This window comes from Medicago truncatula, chromosome 2 (assembly GCF_003473485.1).
Source record: "Medicago truncatula cultivar Jemalong A17 chromosome 2, MtrunA17r5.0-ANR, whole genome shotgun sequence".
NCBI lineage: Eukaryota > Viridiplantae > Streptophyta > Magnoliopsida > Fabales > Fabaceae > Medicago > Medicago truncatula.
The window spans coordinates 9,013,846-9,022,052 of NC_053043.1; the positions used below are offsets into that span (position 1 = coordinate 9,013,846).

The following is an 8,207-nucleotide window of genomic DNA, read 5'->3' on the forward strand; positions in this document are numbered from 1 at the left end:
GTAGAGGAAAACCTATTTTCTTAATGAGTTTGGTCAGCAAAAATTCTTTTCAACACACATTTTTATTTATTAAAATTTATATCGACCCCATTAAATTTATGCGAGTCTATAGAATTTAATGAAATTCATTAAGATTTTTTTTTTGCAGTAATAAGACTCATTTGAATTTCAACCAATAAAAAAGTGTAGATAAAAAAATGTTATTAGCACCACTATATAGTGCGCTTCATTTGGTCGGAAGACATAAACCATTAGAAAAAGATTGAATTTTTTACATTATTATAAATCATGTGACATTATATTTTCATCTAACTATTGAGAACCATGATAACTTCCAAATAAGACATACACGTACTACATTTTGAATGCATCTCTAGGTCTTACATTCACGAGAAGTTGGAGGGTAATGAAAATACAAAATTTGTGGAAGAGATAGATTGCTCCCCCTATTCAAGTATCCGTTTCCTACACACGAAATAGAAACAAAAAATGAAAAAGAAAACAGTCTCCAATATTCAAGCATCCCCCATGAACTATGTAGTTTTTTTTTCTTCGTAAAATTCATTTGCATGGATCAATCTCTTCTTTATTTCTTAAAAGAAATAGATAACTCTATTAATAAACGACCTAGACACAAAAGATGTATTGGCGAGATCTATTGTTAAAAGAGTTTTAGAACATGGAATCTTCTCACTCAAGTACTTAAGGGGACCTCACTCAAGTCTTGTTTAATAAATAAGTTTCACCAATAACTCTTCATTACATTTCAACAAATGTGCAAGTCTCACGGATTCGGATAAAGTGTGTTTATTAAAGCACCTCCACTCAATAACATTGCATTTTTCTCGCTTCCTTACAAATGAGAGTACTTCTATAATACTCTCTTCATCATAAATATAAGAATTTCTTTCCTCTTAAGATTCATTGACTAACTGATGTACCTGATATATAATATATACCAATTTATTAGCAATTCAATGAACCTTAAAAAATAATATATTCGTATACTGAGGACTGAAGGTTTATATGATTCTTAACTTAACTACCTATGATTTTCTTAGATACATAATTTTTTTAAAGTTTGTTACACTTAAAGCCTATTGTAAATTAAGGATCATAAAAAATGTACGTACCCAAAGAAATGCACCTAAATTTTACCCATCAAAATTATGTGATGCTAAAAATGAATCTCATCTATTTCTCATTTACGTCTACTTCTCTTAAAAACCGAATCTTCTATTTACTTTGAGAAATCAAAAGGTTCTCGACTCTTATACCATAATTCCCTCCATATCATAATTAAAAGGTTTAAAATTTGGTTTGCAACTATGATGTGGATGCAATAGCATCAACTTTTTTTAAGAGTTTCCTCGAGTCGATTAAAGCACAAGTCAAAACAAAGCCCTTCCTTTAAATCCACCAAGAAATAACTTTTAAGTATTTATGAATATTTCTTTGTTATTTTATTCTTTTTATCGTATCTAATTTTTGTTTAAGAGCATGTATGCCATTTTATAATTACACATAATTTTTTTTTCTTTCTAATACTAAACTACTGAATAATCATCTTACTTGTTATTTATTTTATCTTATTTTTTTTCTTTCCTTCATCAACCAAACAATATGAAAAAAATGTATGAGCTATAAGTTGTCTCAATTTATTTTTCTCAAGGACTAATTTGCTTTTATTTTTAACTATATCGATGCTTAAAATAACTTTTGTACTGAAAATGAAATAGCTTTACTTATGGGTTGGTGCATAGGTCTCGAAAGCATGTCTTACCATGTGATGTGAGAAAAACACTTAATAAAACAGTGTTTGATTCTAAGGTAGCCTCACCCTAGTCTCATTTTTTTCTTTTTTGTGTTTGGGTTTTTGAGTTTTTATAAGGAGTAAATGATTTGTAGATTCATGTCTATAAATAAAGAGACAAGTTGTTGTTTAGATATTATATGTGTCCTTTTTTGTGTGTTAGCTATGGATTTTTCAGTTTGTACGAGGACTGATTGATTTGTAGTTCCATGTTCTCGAAAATGGGACTGCATGTGTCGTGCTATTCTAAAATTTAAAGATTTTATGAAAAGTGATGAAATTTTAAAAGAGTATAGGAAATTTGGAGATGTTGACTCCCTCTTGTTGGAGAGTCTTACTTGAGAGCAAGGAAGATGACTCTGTAGGGAAGAATATTGTTGTTGTCGACTCTCTTAGCAACAAGGACGTTGGTGTTGACTCTTCTGAAAAGATACAAAGAGCATAAAGCTAATTGATATGGCTCTCCTATGCACAATGAACTTGACAATGACTATATAAGGAAAAGTTGATGGTTTGTCCAAAATGTCAACATTAATCGGAATGAAAGGTCATATATGAATGAAAAGTAAAGATTTTAGATGAGTAGACCATTTGTAATTTTGTTTTATCTCTATCCTTGGTTGTAATATCAAATACAACTGTAATAATAAAATTTCATATGTATAAATAAAATAAATAGATAAAATGTTCATGTTTTGGTAAGTTGATGTGTAGATATCGTATGTGTGATGTAGTTGTGTAGATTGATTTGATGTACTTTATTTTCTTAACTTCTTGACAACTAAGAATTGGATGAAACAATCGTATTTGTAAGGATGACAAAAAAAAACACTATAACGATCATTAAAGATTCCAAAAATGAAACATACAAAATTATTTAATTTTATTTTATTATTTTATTTTTCTACATTTTTTTAAATACGTGTGTATGAATAGCGTGAGCAAATGGTTGCGATCATACAAGACTTTCTCTTCATAAAGTTACTATCTTGACAAGCTCTAAGAAATTGATATTTATGTAATTTCACTTACTCCGTCCCAAATTATATGTTGCTTTACAATACCAACAAAAAATTAATGTTATTTTTCATATTATATCCTTATTTATTATTTAACTATTTATTATGCTCTATTATTTCAATTCTTCAATTTATCTTTTCCATACAATTTATTAAGGATAATTTTGTAAAATAACTCATAATATTTATTTACCATACAAAATTAATTATATTTCTGAATACGTGTAAAATAAGCAAAACGTCGTATAATTTGAGAGGTATGGAGTATCAAGTGTGAGAGTGGCAAGTGAGTGTTGCTTTGTGAACATATAAATTATTGAATTGTCAAGTAAAAAAATGAAAATAGGCCCAAAACGTTAAATTTAGTGACTCATCAATTAACATTTAAGAGCATTGCATTTCATCACACATGATGGTTGTTAGATTTATCTACAACCAAACTAGTGTTGTGATTTATATGTTGTAGAGAACTATTTCTACTTCAAAAGTCACAGACATGAGCAGGCTTTAACAAATGAAAATTGCAATAGAACATAATCAACATAACATAGATGGGGCACTCTGATCTGAAATTTTCCTAATAACATCAAAGGAATCTATAACTGTTCCTGCAGGGTGCCGAAGAACTCAAACAAAGCTATGTGACCACGATCTAGACTGCTACATCAGAGTTTTCAGTATCTCTGCGACTGTAGGGGACGTTGCTTCGATTGCATTTGACCTTGATTCTCTACAAAATCAAGGATTGTCACTGTGACCATTGTTTTAGAAAAGTTGAATATGATTGTATTGTGCCTATAAAACAACTGTCAAAGACAAATATCGATTATCTTAATAGGCACAATGTATGTATACTAAGTACATACAAAAATCTCTCAGACTCCAGCACATAGTTTTCACTATCACTTTGAAACCTCAAATTTCCATGTGCATTATGTCTGTACAATAATATGCAAATTATGCATTATTAAGAGCCTGTTTATATTAAATTACATCATCATGTTAATGGCCACTACCATTACCACTCAACCGTTTTCTAATGTCTTCATATGATGCTGCAAACTAGACTTGATTGTTTCTAGAAGTGGTGATCAACCAAGCACGCTGTTTCATGTTAATCATATAAAGAAACATAAGGGAGGCTGAAAGAGTTAGGAAGAGTCTACCAAACAAGCTATTTCAAAAAAGTCCCACATCGGTTGTTCAAGAAAACAAGTGAAGGGATGTGATATATAAAAGCATAAGCAAGTTCATATTTCAACTCATACCTTTCTCGGCCTTTTGGCTAAGATCAAGTGTAGTATTTGTTCTTATTAGTTTAATATTTGATTAGTGGCCTAATGGGTCACAATGGTTTTAAATTGCTTTTTTGAGAGGTAGATGCCATTTCAATAGCTTGCGATTTGGCTTTTTGTTGCCTCTGTGTTACACTATTGCATTGGGTGGCACACCCCACCAATTCAAGTTCAATTTTTTTTATGGTTTTAACCATTATGTTTGATGTTTATTTACTGATAGAATCGTGGTCATCCCTTTTTATCAAATGGTTATATATTGCTAACCGATGCTCTAGCATGACCCTAATTTGCTAGCACACACCACCAATTCAAGTTCTATTTTATTTTACTTTTTTAACCATTTAATTTGCTACACGGTTGTGCATTATGTTGATGTTGATTTACTAATGTGAATCCTGGTCATTGGATCAATTGAAATAATCCTCTTTACCTTCACGTTTCGGTTTCCTATCAACTTCTTAATTGTGATTCAAACCCATTCACTTTCTTTATGTCTCCTCTAAATCCAACCTTATATTAATCCAACCTATATAAAGCATTATAGGTTTGGTTTACTGAATTTCAACTTCAATTATTAGATTTTAATTCTGGAAATCGAAATCACCACCAGAACACATAAAAGCACAGAACTTAAAACTAATTCTTTATCCATTTTTCATTTTCTAACAATTGAACAAGTTGAATTTCAGAAATAGTTCATAACATGTTTTGATTCAGAATAGTTCAGAATCATGTTTAGTATTCTAATGAGATTCATAGTAATTCATAATCGTGTTTTGTTGTTGATGACCAGAAATCATATAGGGTTTTTAGTGTCATTTTAGAATCATGTTAAAGTTCAAGAGTGTTAGATAATAAAGTATTAGGCTTAAGTTATTGGACATTTATATTAGTAAGTTAAAGTCCATTAGATTTTATTATATATTCTCTTATAACCTTTTGTAATGTTAAGCTATTGTTAGTCTAATGAAATCGTAGCCGTCGTTGTTCCTATTCTCTCTTTCTCCATTTTATATCTGTATTGTTAACATGGTATCAAGAGCGTGGTTTGACCCTCCTTGATTTAGTCGTCGCTTCCGCTGTTGAGTTCCCAAAAGTTTGGGAATATGTCGTCTAATTTGTGTGCTTGAAGAATAATATGTATACGAGGTTTGTTTTGTTGGTTTCGTTGGTTCTTTCTTTACCTTCAGTGAATTTTAATTAGGTAGAATAAAGTGAGTTAGGTAGAATAAAGTGGTTTCATATGCAAAGTGAGTCAGAATAGTGCTCACAGTAGGTTTGTTCGTTTGTTTGTTTGTCTTTGTCTTGGTTGCTTTGGTTCAACTTGTCTTGGTTCGTTTGGTTACGTTCGTTTTGGTTCTTCAAGTTGTCTTGATTTAGTTTTGTTCAATTTAGTTTGGTTCAATTTGTTTGGTTGTTGGGTGAGTCAAAATAGTGCTCACAATTGGTTTGTTCATTTGTTTGTTTGGTGGGTCAAGAACTCATAATTTGCTTGTTTGGTGAGTCGATTTCTCACACTTTGGTTGTTTGGTGAGCATGTGCTCACAATTTGGTTTCTTTCTCCCCTTTTTTATTCTTCTCATTGATTGCACTTCTCCCCTATTGGTTCTTCCGATTGATTGCATTGTACTTCTCCCATCTTTTGATTCTTCTGATTGATTGCATTTCTCCCCCTATTGGTTCTTCTGATTGCATTGCATTGCACTTCTCCACTCTTTTGATTCTTCCGATTGATTGCACTTCTACCCTATTGGTTCTTCCGATTGATTGCATTGCACTTCTCCCCCCTTTTGATTCTTCTGATTGCATTGCACTTCTCCCCCCTTTTTTGATTCTTCTGATTGCACTTCTCCCACTTTTGATGATTCTTTGGTTCTCCTCTATTGGTTCTTATGTATGGCTGCTTCTCTCTACTGGTTCTATTGTTTGGATGGTTCTCTCTCTTTGATTGGTTGATGGTGATGGTTCTTGCTGCTCTCTACAAAGATAACTAAGTTTGGTTTGTTGCTGCTCTCCATTGGGTTTGCTGACAGCTGATTTGGTTTATTTTTCTTGGTTAATTTGTAACAAGCTTAAAGCTTAGTAAGCTTCAGCTTGAGGGGTAGTGTTAGAACTTTATATTATTTAGTATGTTTTTCGTATTTTGTATGACAAACTCAGAATGCTTCTTGTTGACTCATTGTGAGTTTGAGGGTAGATGTTAGATAATAAAGTATTAGGCTTAAGTTATTGGGCATTTATATTAGTAAGTTAGAGTCCATTAAATTTTATTATATATTCTCTTATAACCTTTTGTAATGTTAAGCTATTGTTAGTCTAATGAAATCGTAGCCGTCGTTGTTCCTATTCTCTCTTTCTCCATTTCAAGGTTACCCATCTCAGAACAAGCTGAAACCACCGCAATCAAAGTCACCTCATTCGGCTCAACATGACTTAACAACATCAATTCAAAAACCTCCATAGCCTCCTCGGAAAGGCATATATGAGCAAAAAAACGAAAAAATGACCTTGAAACTCAAATCACCCAAACCAAACAACTATGTGGTCGTGTTATATTTCCTACGATGTTTGACTGAATATAAATGGGACAATGACGGAAAACAATCAAAAGGGACAGCATCGACCTAAGTTGCATGTTATGAGTCACGCGTATCGCCATTGAAAGAATTTCATAATGTCCAGCCTTATCACAACTTGCGCTCGCTCTAAGGAGCTGCGGTTGCGAAAGTCAGTTAAAAAACGAAAAGTAGAAGATAAAAACACGGTTGGAGTTCTCTCCCTTGTTTCAAAATTCTCTTCATTTTCGCAAACTGCATTTTCTGTTCTTACAATTACTCAGTTCTCACATCTTCTCGTTATGGAATGGTTTCAAAACAATTGATCTCCACAGATATTAATTACAAAGAACAAGTGAAGAAGAAAAATATGAAGATACATAAATCTTAGTTAGAAGGAGAGCTTAGAAAGAAAGAAGAAGAAATAAGTGCTACGAAAAAGAATCACAAGAATAAATTATTGTTGTTAGATCTTAAGTTATTGTTGTTTCTTTCATTCATTATGTTTCTTTATTTATGCTTAGTCCATTGGTTTATAAACTAAAAAGTAAATGCAACAATTCAGCTAAATTTAGTTGAACAACCATTTCTATTTCGACACTTTAGCAGAAACAAGAAATAAATTGCTTAACCTGCAACAATGACATAAATTATTTTGTAGAAACTCTATTTTTCAAATAAGTTCCTATTTGAAATTGATCAACCAAAACTGTGTAAGTTTTAATTTGCCGAAATGTCTACATTATTAAAACTCCACAAAACAATAGCTGTCTGTAGTTATCGTACTACATTACAGTTTGAATTATAACAGACACACACAACAGTGGCTCTCAAAAACGAATGAACACAAAGATGAAAGATATAATAGCCTTAGCCGGTTAGCCCATCAACAAAAGCAAGGGATAAGATAAGAATCAGATCATGATATTTTGCCTTAAGACAAGAATATCAATTTTATTTTTGGCAATTCATCATGATGGCCTATGTGTATGTACTTACGTACTATGATTGATGATAATGTTTTAAGAATAAGGAAAACAAAGGAGGAAGAAAGTGTTTTAGGAAGTGAGTCTACCAAGCAAGTTGTTTCAAAATAGTCCCACATCGACTGTTCAAGAAAGCAAGTGAAGGGATGTGATATATAAAAGCATAAGCGAGTTCATCTTTCAACTTATACCATTCTTGGCCTTTTGGCGAAGATCAAGTGTAGTATTTGTTCTTATCAGTTTAATATTTGATCAGTGACTCAATGGTTCTCAACAATATTAAATTACTTTTTTGAGGGTGAGAGCTTGCTATTGGGCTTTTCAAGTGTTGCCTTTGGGTTTTTATCTTTTAACCATTATATGGTTGTGCATTATGTTGATGTGTTGTTGAATTAATCTGGGAATATATTTAATATATATCAACAAAAGTGTTGAGTCAAGTGATCACGTTATTGCACAAAGAGATATTAGTATCTCACAAAGCGAAGGCTCCTCATGATATCCATCTTCACCGGGTCAATATCCTCTCCATTTAT

The 8,207-nt window shown here is 31.9% G+C and overlaps 1 non-coding gene and 1 pseudogene across 1 annotated transcript; both read left to right on the forward strand.

Annotated features, from left to right (window-relative positions):
* Positions 1–4,096: 4,096 nt before the first annotated feature.
* On the forward strand, positions 4,097–4,288 carry LOC112419548 (U2 spliceosomal RNA). The gene has a single exon (XR_003009683.1). It is a non-coding gene; the product is annotated as a U2 spliceosomal RNA (small nuclear RNA).
* A 3,570-nt stretch (positions 4,289–7,858) lies between these two features.
* On the forward strand, positions 7,859–8,007 carry LOC112419560 (uncharacterized; annotated as a pseudogene).
* The last annotated feature ends 200 nt before the right edge of the window (positions 8,008–8,207 follow it).